We start from the raw sequence: 16,124 nt of genomic DNA, 5'->3' as shown, positions 1-16,124 counted from the left end.
AGCCTGGCATTCTTATTCTTTCTGCCATTGTAACTAAAGGGAGGTGAATGTGTGTAAGCCAAAGGAAAATCACAGATACTCTCAGTCCTGCTAGCATTGTTCTGCCCATGCCACGAAAAGGTGTCAGAGAAGCAGCCATGTTAGCTCAAAACAACAACAAATACTCTTGTGGCAGCTTAAAAACTTAACAGGCTCTTTGTATAAAGGTAAAGGTACCCCTGACCATTAGGTCCATTCGTGGCCAACTCTGGGGTTGTGGCGCTCATCTCGCTTTATTGGCCAAGGGAGCCGGTGTACAGCTTCCGAGTCATGTGGCCAGCATGACTAAGCCGCTTCTGGTGAACCAGAGCAGCACACGGAAACACCGTTTACCTTCCCGCCGGAGCGGTACCTATTTACAGTGGTGCCCCGCAAGACGAAATTAATTCGTTCCGCAATTTTTGTCGTCTAGCGAATTTTTCGTCTTGCGAAGCACGAAATCCCATAGGAATGCATTGAAAATCAATTAATGCGTTCCTATGGTCAAAAAAAGTCCAAACAAAGCCAAATTTGGTACAACAACAGTTTATTAACTGCTCTTTAAAGTCACACATACTGTAAAGAGCAGTTCAAAAATTGAAGGGAAAATAAATTAACTTTATAAACAAAACATGTCTTTGTTTTTAGACAAAGAAAACAAAGTCGCGAGACGTTTTCGTCTTGCGAAGCAAGCCCATAGGGGAAATTCGTCTTGCGAGGCAAATCGAAAATGGAAAAACCTTTTGTCTAGCGAGTTTTTTGTCTTGCGAGGCGTTCGTCTTGCGAGGTACCACTGTACCGGTATCTATTTGCACTTTGACGTGCTTTCGAACTGCTAGGTTGGCAGGAGCAGGGACCGAGCAATGGGAGCTCACCCTGTCACGGGGATTCAAACCGCCAACCTTCTGATCGGCAAGTCCTAGGCTCTGTGGTTTAACCCACAGCGCCACCTGTGTCCCTTGTATGAATACATAGATGAATTTATAAGTGATTCATTGAACCCGCCCACCCACATATTTTTTTTTTATAAAGGAGTTATAGTAGGTTGTTTTACTACACACTTGGTGAGAAACAGGAGTACTGCAGAATCCAAGGGCCCTTTAACAAGTGACAATTAAGAGAGTCTTTTAGGCCAGTGCTACTAGCATCAGAGGTTAGCATCAGGGCCACTCCAAGCTGTTCCTGTGCATTAGGAAAGCCATTTCATGGAGTCTTACTTGGAAGTTGAATCTTAGCTCAGCGTGACAACAGAATAATGTCCCCTACCACACCTTGCCCTGGTCAGCATTGTGGGGTGCCTACAAAGATGGAGGGCCCCAGGCTCACCCCTGGAGCATTCTGGCCCTGCTGTCCCCCATGCTGTCACTGCCTGTTCACCTGCCTGCTCCAAGCAAAGAGAAGATGGAACATGAGCATCCACTTCATCTGGCCTTGCACTCCTCCCTTGGGGGAGCTATTTGGATTGGGCTCATTGTGTTAGAAGTGAGGAGAAGGGGGCCCTATTCAGAGAATGCTCCCGTCCTCAGTGAGGATGTGATGCCCAAGAACCATCCAAAGTCCAGAGCTGGTCCCAAAATGAGTCTTTGATCCAGGTGAAAGAAAGCTTAGTTTCACCCTGTCCCGTCTTAGTCCCTTTTGTGCCTTGTGGTACACATGTGCAAAAGACTATAACTCTATTGCCGTTTCGAATGCTCAGGGACCTGACTTTTAAACAGACAGACATCCTTCATGTACTTCTTGTGTTTCCTGGGGACAGATGCTTCCTGCATCAACAGATCACCCTCCACCCATCATTGTTATGCTAATCATTGTGCCCCACAATAGAGCCCAGGCAGTTGAGAAATGGGGACTCTTCAGCACTAGCCGATTTGGCTAGGGTGAAAGAAGAATGAACCTAAGCAAGAGCAGCCTTCCTCCTGTCCAAATATAATGCAGTCATTAGGAGCAATGGGCAAAGATCTGCAAGCAAACAAAAATGCAATTTTCAAATGACTTGCGTGGAAAAATCCTAATGCTGCAACTCCCTGTGGACATTTACTTGGGAATAAGCCCTGTTGAACTTAATGGAATCATTTCTAGGTAAAGATGCTTAGGATTTTATTGCAACACAGATTTGGAAAACTGTGCTGTATCCTGCATAATAATGACATGAGAAAGGTCCTGTCACCTTCTTCTTAGCATAGGGCGTTCCCTCCAGTGCAGTGTTGCCTGTCCACCAGAGTAATGGAGATTTAGATACCCATTGACTGGTTTTGTGGCAGGCTGCTAAAGGGGCCTGTGGGATGGGGTGTGGGAGAGAAAGAATCACCAACTGGGCTTGCTTAAAGTGCTTCAGGAAACAAGTGTGTTTCAGTTTATCTTTCACATGTTGAAATGCCTGATTTCTATCTACATATTTGGGTCAGAAACCTTCCTAGAGATAGTCATCTCCAGGTTTCCCTTTCCAGCGCAACCTATGCACATCCGTTGCAAAGTAATATTAGGTAAGCATCTCTAGGTCTGCAGTGCAAGTCTATATACATGTCTACTCAGAAGTAAACCCAACTGAGATCAATGGGACTTAATCTTAAGTAAGTGTGTAGAATTGGAACCTTAATTTGGGGGTTCAGTTGACATGGTGATTTGGGGAACGTCTTTCTCCTTGCAAAATATCCCAGGGATATAAGGATACGGAGAAATGTGAGTTGTGCTGAACTAAGTTCTACTCTCCCAGTATGGATTCCCTTTATCACATATACAGCCCAACAAGACGACAACAAGAATCCACCAATAGCATGTGAATCAACCTGGCTTACTTGACCCAACAAGCCCTCCACCTCCTCACAAATGCAAACAAACCCCATTGCAGACAACCACAGACAACCAACCACAACCTGGGCCCCGAACACCTCTCACTACCAAGGGAATATAACAAGTAAATAGAATGAGAACCTATCTAGTTGACGCTGACACAAAACCCCACACGTACACTGTAACAAAATATAAATTTCACTACCACCCCTCCCCTCCACCTCCTCTTCTTCTGGACCTTATACTGTACTCAACACTAATGTCTCATAACAAATGTGACAGGTCTGTAGAAAAGACTTTACAACTTGAAAAAAGAGACAAGGCATGTACTTTTGTAAACCAAGAAAATCTTTATTATTATTATTATTATTATTAAAAAACCTAAGTTGCACTCCACTGAAATTAATGTACTTAAGTTAATCATGCCCATTGATTTCAGTGGATCTTCACAGAATGTGACTGGCATTGGATACAGCCCTGCAAGAATTAGCTGTATGTGGGCACAGTCTGCAGTGATTTCTGAGACCATTGAGATACATTACGGGGTCGCCTCAAGCATGGAGATCATTGCAGGCTGCATCCATGTTGTCATGTTTTCATGGATGAGAAAAAATCACCAACAGCAGCTGTGTGAAGTATCCACTAGTACAGGAGAGTCAAGTTTATTGAAGCCTATCCCAGAAATAACTTCTGAATTGTAAATCCTTTAAGGCATGGATCTATTTACTGCTCCTCATAAGAAGAGCTCTTCAGGATCAGACCAATGGCCCATTTAGTCCAGTGTCCTGTTCTCACTGTGGAGAACCAGATGCCAGTAGGGATCCCACAAGCAGAACCTGAATACAACAACACTCTCCCTTTTATAAACTGATGGGTATATACATACATAACACATGCATAAATATTAAAATGGCATTAATTCTTCTAATTTCATGCACATTACTTCCCCCCGATCTGCACAAGAAGAAAGACACAGGTACTTCTAGTATGTAAGCCAGGCTACAGGACTGGCATGGACCCTGAAATATTAGCATAGCATTATTATCAAAGGGGAAGCAGACTACGTGTCTTCAAATCCCAACCTGGTAGGGGTGTTAGGAGTGTTTTCACAACCAATCACCAGAAGAAGTAGCAGTGGGAAAGATGGCTGTAGTACATTTCCAAAGAAGTGCTCAAATAGTCAATAGCAAGAAATAATGGGTTTTTTCCACACACACCGAGAAGCTTAGTAGACAAGGTGTATTATTCCATTTATTAACTTGTCTTATCTAGGAACGTTTATCACTAGCAATTGAAGCAGAACCCAGCTACTCTGACAATGTATTTACACAATAGATTTTTTCATCTCCTAAACTATTTAAGTGTTCCCTGGGTATGTACACACTGGTATGGAGATATATAATGTATGAACCAGGTGATCACCATATGGATAGCAGCAATTCCTGTAATTTCAGTGTCTGAAAAAAGAGTTGCCATGACAGTCCATCATGCTGATTTCTTGTTTCACACATTACAGTGTGAACTTAATTTGTTCTGGAGGTCCGTTCTTAGGCTGAAACTGTTCTTATTCTGAGGTGCACTCCCGCTGCTGCAGGCACACGACTTCCGTTCTCATACTGAGGCAAAGTTCGCAACCAGGAGCAGCTACTTCCGGGTTAGCGGAGCTCGTAATCTGAAGCATTTGTAACCAGAAGGTTTGTAACCAGAGGCACCACTGTACAACTGTTCATATGGGCACATGCAGGCAACATTTACAACAAGGCCAGGTCTCTCCCCCATCAGTTGGCCCTGGTGGGCTTCCCTGGCACTGGGCAGCTGGGTCCAGTAACCCTGCTGAATTTCCCACAATGCTCCAGAATGACACCAGGTTGGGGACATTGTGGGAAATGTAAAAATTTCTTGGACCAAGTTGTCTGGTGCTGCTTGGAGTGCTAGCCGTCAACAGTGGGCCCTGCCAGGGCAGTGAGGCCCTATCAGCTCCCCAAGAATGCCACGCACTGATACCAATCCTGGTATACGACCACAGAATTGTATTGCGTGAATCAGGCGGCCCTAAATGTTTGTACGTCCAATGAGAATGACAAAAAAAGAAGACACCAACATTATTTTTCTTTGCTTCTTGTGATATTATTTGGTCATAAATAAATAACCAAATAAAGTAAGCATACTCTACTTATTAGTGAAAAGTATACAAAGAGCCTGTTAAGTTTTTACGCGGGTGGCGCTGTGGGTTAAACCACAGAGCCTAGGACTTGCTGATCAGAAGGTCAGCGGTTCAAATCCTCGCGATGGGTTGAGCTTTACCTTACCTATGTATTCATACACACACACATGGGCAATCTTTGAATGGAAGCAGAAACTAGAAGCACAAAGAACTGTGACATAGTGATGATGATGATGATAATAATAATAATAATAATAATAATAATAATAATAATAATAATAATAATTTATTATTTCTACCCCGTCCACCTGGCTGGGTTTCCCTAGCCACTCTGGGTGGCTTCCAACAGAAGGTTAAAAACACCAGTCATTAAAAACTTCCCTAAACTTCCCTGTGAGAGAAGAGATTCTACCGGATTCTGCCTGCCCTGCCTGCCTGGAAGCTCTGCAAGCCAGCAATGTTCTCAAAATTAAAGAGCATGATCAGTTTGGAAATGAGAATTTTTCAGTTCAGCAAGGAGGACAGAGTCGCTTGCCTCAATGAAGAATCCTGCAGTCAGGGCTAATATTTGTGCTGTAGTTCAGTTGCATCTGTGGGTTCTTTTTCAATTTTATGTTATTGGGGGAGGGAAAGATAAGCTCAAATTAGCTGGACTTCTGCTCCTTTTGACAACAAAGAAATCAGGTCTATGTTCCTAATGTTCCAAGAGTTCTGTGAAGCTCAACTGTTTGCTGTCTTAACCTACCAATGTAGATAAAGAGGATTATTTGAATCTTTCATCTCTGAAAAACTCAAAGCCCCTAATACGCAAATACAGCAAATATTTAACACTTAGGAGTAATTTTAGGCATGCAAAGGGTTCCTTTGATCTCCAAAGACCTTTTTAGCTGTTTAAAGTCATTCAGATGCGAGGGCATTTTTAGGATCTTTGAGCATATGCATAAAACATCAGAGGAATGTAGCCAAAGGGGGGAGCTGCCAAAAAGAGGGAAACTGAGTGGCACTTCACAGTATTTTCTCTACGCAGGTGTACATTGTTGCATGAACAAACTGATGCACACTAACGTGTGTGAAGATTGTGCAATGTTCAATGTGCAAGTTGTATGCTCATTTGAAAGTTGCGACTGGCAGAGAGGATGTTCACCCAGCAAAACAAACCCTTGCATGATCGTCACATATGATCCTCGACATATTTTATTTCATTTTACTATTTTGCTTTGTTTTTACAGGGGTGTTTGTGTGTATTGGGGAAAATGTTGCATGTAAAGTAGACTTCTGCCCCCAAATCTTGGCTTAACAATGCAAAGACACTTCATGGGCTTATGCATGAAACCACAGCTAAACTACAGAAAACAAGCAGTGGCATTTTCCATGGCCAATACAGAATAAATGGGATGTCACCTTTTAAAGTTTCCTGCGTGCATAGGCAGCTGCTGACGTAGGTTGCAGCATGGTATGTACTCAATTTATGTGCCTAGCGAAGATGAAAGGCATGAATCCAGCCTGGTTCTGTGTGTGGAGGAGGTTAGTTCAAACCTAACATTTAGAAACTATTATCATTATAATTGTTAATTGAGCTGCATAGTGAAGTAAGAAAATAATCCCCCAGTCAAATTTTAAATAGTGCTCCTGTTGTGTTTCGAGTGAGGCTGGAGGAAAGATCCAAAAACGTCTATTCTATTCAATTAGGAGGTTTGCACACTTCATTGTTGGGAACAGGACAATATTGACTTGACAATTAACACAACCAGAGCTTAGTTTTTCAAAGCAGCCTTTGCCAACTTTGCCCAGATGTTTTGGACTACGGCTGCCATCCGCCTGGCTTCCCTATTGTTAATCAGTGGTGAGTACAAGGAACTTTACAGCTTTTCGCTCTCTTTTTTTACAGAGTGGCTGCATGTCCACCATAGATTTAAAGACCATGGCTCCCCCCAAAGGATCCTGGGAACTGTAGTTTGTCAAGTGGTTAGTGATTTGGTCTAGATGACCCTTAGGGTCACTTCCAACTCTACAATTCTGTGATCTTATTATTCTATAATGGTAGCGGCTTGCAAAATGATTTGCTTATTTTAATGTACCGTATTTCTAGATATAATTGGGCATTTGATACAGTATCCTCCAAAGAACGGGAACTTGGACTCATATTTAATCAAAGAAAAAGGTGTAATTGCACCATTAATCTGTGAAACTACTACATACTCCTAAGGATTTTAGAGAAATGGTCTTTGGAATCAAGTTCAAGCCATCTGAATTGGTTATTACCATGTGAAAGGGAAAAGTTTGTAGGGGGATGTACAATGGTACCTCAGGTTACATATGCTTCAGGTTACATACACTTCAGGTTACAGACTCTGCTGACCCAGAAATAGTACCTCGGGTTAAGAACTTTGCTTCAGGATGAGAACAGAAATCGTGTTCCGGAGGCGCAGTGGCAGCAGGAGGCCCCATTAGCTAAAGTGGTGCTTCAGGTTAAGAACAGTTTCAGGTTAAGAACAGACCTCCAGAACGAATTAAGTTCTTAACCCGAGATACCACTGTATAAAGGAGGTTTACTGACAAGAACACTTCTGAGAGAATATCACCCCCCCCCCATACACTGTCCTCTTGTGATATTTTGATCAATAGAGCAAGGTTATGATTTTAATCTTCCCACCACTTCCAATTAAGATTATTATTTCCACCAACTCCTTTCTTTCAAGTAAGGTGCCTGTGGTTTTTACAGCTTCATAGCAGGCAGAAATGTGCCACAGTGCTAAGGAGAGCTGCATATCAGTTTCTGCCTGTCACACGGACTGTTAGAAGGCACAGGAGCACTGGAGTGGCAACCCTCCGGTCACCAAACCCTGTGACACTGGGATCTCAGAGAAGCCTGGTTCAAATGTGGCAGCTGAAGGACTTAATCTTGTCCAAGGCCACTCACTATCTTTCTGTCTTTGTTCCTTATCTGTTAAATGGAATTAGAATCTTGTAATAGAAAGGATTGACAAGATAAGGAAAGGAGCACCCTTTGCACATGAAAGTTGCCATCAGTTAAGGAGCAGCCTTGTACTCAGCCTTGCTCGGCTTCCCCTGGACTCTCGGGTTGGCAGTGGGGGACCCTGCCTGCTCCCCACAAGACTTTGGTAAGTGGGAGGCATGGCTCCTCCTCTGGGGAGTTGCTCTCTGGATGAGGGCTAGGCATGACACCACCCCCAAACCCTTACATGGCTACTTGGGGAGAGAACAGGAAATAGTTGAATAATTCACAAAATATGTTTTGATATCCTACATGTGCAGAAGGTCTTTGCCACTACAGCCAACAATGACTTGTTCAACATATTTGTATTGGGCTCTGTAGAGACAGCCCCTGTGACCCTCCCAGTTTATTACTTTCAACATGCACAACTCCAACTTCCCTAACAAATATGATACAAGAAGTTCTGCAAACATAACTCAGTTATTATAACTTCTTATAAAAAGGGAAAGGGCCACAGTTCAGTGATAGAGAATCTACTTCACATGTAAAATGGTCCCATAGTCAGTCCTCAGTAGGGCTGGAAATGTCCACTGTCTGAAACCCTGGAAAACTACTGCCAAGCAGTGTAGACAATACTGAGCTAGCTGGACCAATAGTTTGACTTGGTATAATCCAGCTTCCTGTGGTTTTGCATCTTTCTATTTATTATAGACCATTTTGTGCGCATTCAATTGGCACACAACTGCTGACAGAAGGGGAAGGGGGTGGAGCAGGGGGGTGTATGGGTGCTCTGCAGATGGGCATGATGACCCAGAATGCAACCCTCATGTAAACAAGGAGTTGCCTGTGTTTGTAAAATCAGTGGCCCCCAAGGCAGCTTTGAAAGTAAATAAAATTAAACAGAACAGGGGTGGCACTGTGGTCTAAACCACTGAGCCTAGGGCTTGCCAATCGGAAGGTTGAATGTTCGAATCCCCGCGATGGGGTGAGCTCCCGTTGCTCAGTCCCAGCTCCTGCCCACCTAGCAGTTTGGAAGCACATCAAAGTGCAAGTAGATAAATAGGTACCACTCCAGTGGGAAGGTAAACGGGATTTCCGTGCGCTGCTCTAGTTTCGCCAGAAGCGGTGTAGTCATGATGGCCACATGACCCGGAAAAACTGTCTGCGGACAAACGTCGGCTCCCTCGGCCAGTAAAGCGAGATGAGCGCCACAACCCCAGAGTCGTTTGTGACTGGACTTAACTATCAGGGGTCCTTTTTAAAATTAAAACAGATGAATAAAAATAGAGAGCATTTGAATAAAGCCAGTGAAAAATGCAGATGTAAGGATGTACTTATTACACTTTCAGATGCCACACTAAGCAACACCAAATGTTACAAAGTGGTGGAAATTTGGGGGTCTGGGCCATCTGCTGCAAAATGCCCTTTAGAGAGACACTGACTATTATCTCCACTGACCCTGACCAGCCACTATAGATAAACACAGGGCTTCCAAGGATCAGACAACAGATTACTGAACAGCTGTAAAGTGGTGGGCAGTTTACAGACACTCTAACCTTTGAATAGATGACCCAACTGGATCAAAGTGTATCTTCCACTATGCTACTCAAAAGTACATTTCTGTGTGGTGTGCTTTTCCAAATCTCATTAATCAAATCCAGATTTAAAGAAGAACAGCTATTTTCTAGTGTTTGTCATATTCCTTAAATGTCATTCCAGTTATTGCACCATTTCCAGATGAGAAGACCTTGGGCAACACTTTCACATATAGTTGGTTTAAGGGCTTGTCTACATGAAAAGGCAAAGAGATACCCTTTTCTCTCCTTATAGACAAGCCTTGCAACAGAATACATGTGTCGCAAGGACTTATTTTAACCATTAATATCATAATGAGAGAGCTTAACATTTTTAAATAGAGGCTCAGGAGTCGTCTTGGCTGTGCATATACAAGTCACCCTTTTGTAGAGAATGTGAAAATGACACCTATGGGAGTTGTTTTGTTAGGGTACCAATTTCATTTTTTGTGCGTTAACTTATAATTAACTTTTATGGACAATCAGGTTTTGGGGACGGTTTGGATTTGCTTCACTTCTTAAGCTAGCATATAACTTTGATTTCTCCCTCCCTCCCCCCTTACTATCTGTAGCACTTTGCTCAACCTTCCTATGCATGTTTTTTCAAGTTCCAGCTTCTGTTCTGATTTTTATTAGGTAAACAGTATATTCTCAACTTGGTCAACAGGCTAGACTCGTTCAGAAAAAAGTATTAAATGGAGGGGCAAGCAAGGGAGCAAAAGGCAGGGAAAGTGATACCTCTCTTACACATTTGTTGTCAATGTATTTTGACCATGGAAAGCATTCCTTAGAAACTCTCTATGGTGTACTTCCTCTGCAATTTCAGTAGATTCACCTGTGGGTTAACCTGGCTGTTCAGTTTTGCTGTGAAACAGTCCTCTGTTTTAAATTTACCTTTTCTGTTACTGCAGAAAATCTTACAATATGCAGCATATGAGAGAACACAGCAAACACAGGAATTATTTTCTTAGTGCATAACTTTGTTCTGTTTCTGCTGGGTGAAAATAATAGTGCACTTACACAGACTTATGGAAAGTCAGCATCACTTTAAACTGGAATGAAGTTATGTCAGCTATGCTATAACAGTGCCAGAGTCTGATTCCTCTGCCTGAGGGCCAGACTAGACATGATATTTGCCTTAACCCTCCTCCCCAGTTTGACCAGTGCTTTGAATAAACTAGTTTGGTTTAATGACGTTCACCGAATTAGTTCAAAAAGCTCTGAAGGAACTCAAGAGTTCACATCCTTTACTCTGTAGTTCCTAGAAGTGGGGATAGAAGGGGAATTTTCCTTTCTGTTGCCACAGTGTGACTGAAGTCATCTGTCTGCAGCTGCTTGCAAGGAAAGGGACAGTTAAACTCTAATCTCACATCCACTGAGCAAAGCGCTCACTGTCCTGGTTGTCACTGGTGGAAACTGTACTGGACCCTTGTCTCTGTTTTTGTCAAAGGCTTGGATGCATAGATAACTTCAGTACATAAGTCAGGGTACAAGGTTCATCAATCAACAGGTGCAGCAGAGGTTAAGGTACATGGATAAACACAAGCTAAGATGATGTCTCAACATTTGATATGGCCCACATCTCTCCATTCAAAGAGCAGAAGGCCACAGTCATTTGCCTGTTTGTTGTCCAGAGCCACAGAACTAGACAAGCACATATACAATAGTAGGAAGAACTGCAAACAGAAATGTGTATATTATAAGATATTCTCACCAAAAAAATCCTGAGGAATTTTTATTTAATTGCAAACTGATATGGAAATGTTGAGAACTCAAGAATGGAAAAATGAATTAATTAAGCTTTTTGGTAATAAGTACTGTTCTATACATTCATTGTGTCTGTAATATTGCCATATTATTACTCTCGATGTTGTAATCTACCTTGAAAACTTGATGTTCTGTAAGAATAAAGTACCGAAATGGGCATATTCTACTATCCCTACTCTCCAACCATTTTCTGTTTCTGTCTACTAAGAGTCTTGTAATTATCAAACCATCAGAAAAACTGACTAGCCCTGAGGGGGGCAGGGCGGGGCGAGTCGGTACTTCTTAGTTTGTTGTTTCTGTTTTAACTACAAAAGCCATTTGTCTCATCTTTCCATGTTCTTTGGTTTGAAGAGCACTTGTTATCTGCGTAAACATGTTGAAACGTACAACAGTTCAGCTCTGTGAGGTGGATTACTGTGTTTCTACTTCCTGGACCTTGCAATTCCCTAAGGCAAGCACAAGAAGAGGACGCTCAAGGTGGGCATCAATAAAACACAGAGTGAGTTTGGCTTTACTAGGCTTGCTCAAAATTACATGCATTGTGGGTGGGTGTGAGCTCAAACCAAGGAGCTGTAAACAAAATGCTTTGAAATCTGTGCACGTAACCTCACACATAAAAAGGTTACAGAAATGCAAACAAAGAGCTTGCTCCCATTTGAAGAAACCCCATGCCAACTCTGTGGCCAAATGCCACTAACTTGATCCCATAACATTTTAGGGATTTAAAGGTCAACATGAGCGCATTATATTGGATCTGAAAACAAATTGGCAACTGATCATAAGAAAAATGGTTTTGCTTTGGAAAAAACTAAGTTGGAAATGGAGTTGTTAGACTCTAAAGTTAAGAATCTGTCTAAAATGTATAATTTATTGTTGGAATGGCATACAAAGGATGAACAAGTTAAATCTGTGATGATAGATTGGGCAAGAGATGTGGGACACAACATAATGTTTGAAGACTGGGAAAGGTTGTGGAGGAAAGGGGTCAAGTTCACTGCATGTATGGTGTTAAAGGAAAATATTATGAAAATGATGTATAGATGGTACTTAACCCCTGTAAACTTAGCAAAGATATATCATAATAGTGATAATCTATGCTGGAAATGTAAAGAAAGAGAGGGTACCTTTTATCATATGTGGTGGACCTGCCCCAAGGTGAAAGACTTCTGGGAGAAGATTTATAATGAATTGAAAAAAATGTTGAAATATACATTTATTAAGAAACCAGAGAACTTTCTTCTGGGAATAACAGGTTTGGAATTGCCCAAGAAAGATGTTAAGATTGTTTTTGTATGCCACAACTGCAGCTAGAATTTTGTTTGCTAAGAATTGGAAAACACAAGAAGTCCCAATAGTGGAGGAATGGCAAATGAAGATGATGGATTTTTCAGAGCTAGCCAACCTGACTGGAAGAGTCTGCGACCAGAAGGAGGAGGAGTACCAGGCGGATTGGATGAAATTCAAAGACTATTTAGTTAAATATGCTAAGATAACTTAATTGGAAAAACTTGCAAATACCAGATAGGCTTAGGATTTAAATATGTGACATTAGAGAATAAAATGTTTAAAGTTAAAATGAAAAGGAAGAAAGATATTAAGTGACTAAGTTAATTTTATGAGGAAATTGGTTTTGGAAAACTGTTACAATGATATACAATGAAACTCAGCCAGGGGGATTTGAGGAAGTAATTTAACAATGTTACTAAGATTGGATTAAGTACAGTTAAGATCTGTTTGTTTGTTTAAAATTTTGGAAAATCAATAATTTTTTAAAACAACAACAACAACAAATTGGCAACTGATCTCCCTGCAACCTCTGCAAACCCTTAAAATCTGCTCCAGTAAGCAAATGGGGCAGAAGGCATGGCAAGAATACACCAAATGTTGGTGCTGTATAGCTTCTGTTTACTAACTTGCACTAAATAGAAACTGTGATTTACTGAAATGAACCAAGGCTGCCAAGAATAGTGATGTGATACAGTGCATCCATTCTTTCCTTTTCTTCCTATATACATAAAAAATGGAAGGCTGCCCTTATGCCAGTGTTTCCCAACCTTTTTTGGGCAAAGGCACACTAGTTTCATGAAAAAATTCTCGAGGCACACCACCATGCCAGATGGGGAAAGGTCACTTTTTACTTATGTAAAAAAAAATAAAAAAATAGTAACTTCCAATGAATTCTGTAGGTCTTGTTTCTGAATCATTAAAGCTGCATTTGGGAAGGATTCGTAAGGGCGCACAGCAACTCAGTCCCACCAACTCCACAGCAGGGTTCTCAGGTTCAGTGAAGGGCTCCCTCAGGGGGGCACATATATACACCTGGGCTCCCGAAAAGCTACCGCAAGAGCCCTTCAGGAGTTCACATAGCGCAGGCCTGAAGGCTGCAGCTTCCCACTTAGCATCCCGCCAGAGGAGGAAACCTCAAGTGGTCGACCTGTTTTTTCCCCCTCCCGCCTCCCTTTTGGAGCGCAGAGTTTTGAAGGCCGGCATCAACTCCGTTTTCCCGGATACTTCCCGCTCGAACCGAGGGCTGGGTGAAGCAAGGGCGGCGCTGCGCGTTTTACCTCCACGGCGCAGGGGCTCTGGCTCGCCTTCAGCCACCGCACGACAGTGCTGGCTGCCACTTCGTCCTGCAGCAACAGCTCCAAAACAGCCGCCATGCCCACCTCTCTCCTCCTCTAGCACTACCGCGCGGGCGAGCCTCCGGGGCGGGCGCACAAGGAGCGTGGGCGCCACCCCTCGACGCCGTCCCAAAAGCCGCCAAAAAGCCCTAAAAAAAGAGGAGCAGCAAAAAAAACACACCACACACGGGGGGCGTGTTCTAATTCGCTTCTAACTCCGGGTTAGAGCGCAGCACGTGGAGGATGGGTGGGGAAAGAGAGAGGAGGCGCACTGATAGAACGCCAGGCACGGGGGCCGCCAGGGAGAGCCAGCGCGCGCCCCACCCCGGACGCTCGCGGCCACCGCCGTCCCTCCCTCCCAGGGAAGGCGGGATTAGAGCAAGCGCCCGGGCAGCAAGAAGCGCGCGCGCGTGCCGGCCCTGCCCTGGATCCCTCAGAACCGTCAGTCTCTGGGAAAGTGGGCGTGGCTTCAGAACTCTCAGGCAGCAGCGCCCGCCGCCCGGCAAGGCTTCCCATTGGGAGGCGCGAATGCTTTAGTGGACGGGGATTGGTGCAAATATAGGCAGGGCGGGCTGAGAGGAGGAGCCGCCGCCGAGGAGCAGCGGCACCAGCAGCGTTTCCTCTCCCCCCTCCCCTCCCGTGTCAACAAGCGGGGCACCTGCGCCGGGGGTTTGCGCGTCAGGCAGGCAGCCAGGCAGGCAGACGGCGAGAGCCCCGCGCTGGGCGGCCTCTCCTCGCCGCCGCCGCCCCGCCTCTCGCCGCCGACTCGCCCGCCTCCCTCCCACGGCACACCAGGCAACGCCTGGCGGCACACTAGTGTGCCGCGGAACACCGGTTGGGAAACACTGCCTTATGCATCCCACATTGGAAGATTTGTACTACCTCACCACAATCCTGGGTTTGCAGAGTGGAGCAAAAGAGAAGGCAGGTTGCACAACAGCCATAACCATGGCATGGGAGTGAGAAAGGGGAAGTACACAAGGGGGGGGTAGTAGCTGGTTTTAAACAACAGCAGTTTGTGTAAAGCAGAGATGGGGCGGGGGACACAGAGTAAAAACATTTATTTAAATAGCAGCAGTTTTGCCACCCTCGCAGACACATTTGGTAAGGACACAAGAGAGGGCCTTCTAGGTAGCTGCTCCCAGACTGTGGAGCTCCCTTCTGTAGAAGGCTAGACTCCGTCTCTGCTTTCCTTTTGCCAGCAGGCAAAGAGGGGTTTTTGTTTTGCAGCAGGGTCTTTTAATAGTGGGTGTTGTTGTATATTTTCTTGTGCTTTTAAGTGATTTTAAATTGCATGGATTCAGTGCTGTTTTTAATATAGCAATTTACTTGTTTCTTTAAAAATACAACTGATTGGTGTGTTTTTAACCCACACCTGTTTTTAATGCATGTTGCAACCCGGGGTACTGTACTGGGAGAAAGCTAGGACATTAAATAAACAAACTTCCTTTGCAATAGGTGCGTGCCTGATAGCTGCCAAGTAACCTTTGGTACTCCGAATGCTCCGGTGGTGACAGCGGCGGCTCCACTTTTGTTTTGATACAGCGCACCGATAACACACCAACATTAGGGACGCATTGCAGAACCACTAATAAATCGGAAGGATGTGCGGATGGTCCAGTACAGATCTGCCAGTAATTCGCCGGTCTTGAGGGACTATCAGGTGGGGCCAGAGCAGGGCTGAGGTCCCTTCGGCCAGCCCCCTAAAATATTCGTGGGGGCTGGGATCCCCCCCAAAAGCTGATGAGCATTGCCATTCAAATGATGTGCGCGTGCTGTGTCTTGTGATCGATTTTACGGGGCGGGGCTTACCTGCCCCCCCCCCCATATTTTATTCAAGTTGGCACTCCTGGGTGGGGCCATTCTTAGCCTTTTCTGGAGGAGAAGGAGGAGAAGAAGAGAGAAGAAGAGTTTGGATTTGAAATCCCGCCTTTCACTCCCTTTAAGGAGTCTCAAAGCGGCTCACAATCTCCTTTACCTTCCTCCCCCACAACAAACACTCTGTGAGGTGAGTGGGGCTGAGAGACTTCAGAGAAGTGTGACTGGCCCAAGGTCACCCAGCAGCTGCATGTGGAGGAGCGGAGACGCGAACCCGGTTCCCCAGATTACGAGACTACCGCTCTTCACCACTACACCACACTGGCTCTCAAGAGACTGGGCGCCACACCCCTTCGCACACTCTCCTTTTCCATCTAAAGAGCGGGAGCCGTGCAAATTTCTCCCGAGGCGGTGCG

This window comes from Podarcis muralis, chromosome 4, assembly GCF_964188315.1.
Source record: "Podarcis muralis chromosome 4, rPodMur119.hap1.1, whole genome shotgun sequence".
NCBI lineage: Eukaryota > Metazoa > Chordata > Lepidosauria > Squamata > Lacertidae > Podarcis > Podarcis muralis.
Note: the sequence above shows the minus strand (reverse complement) of the source record.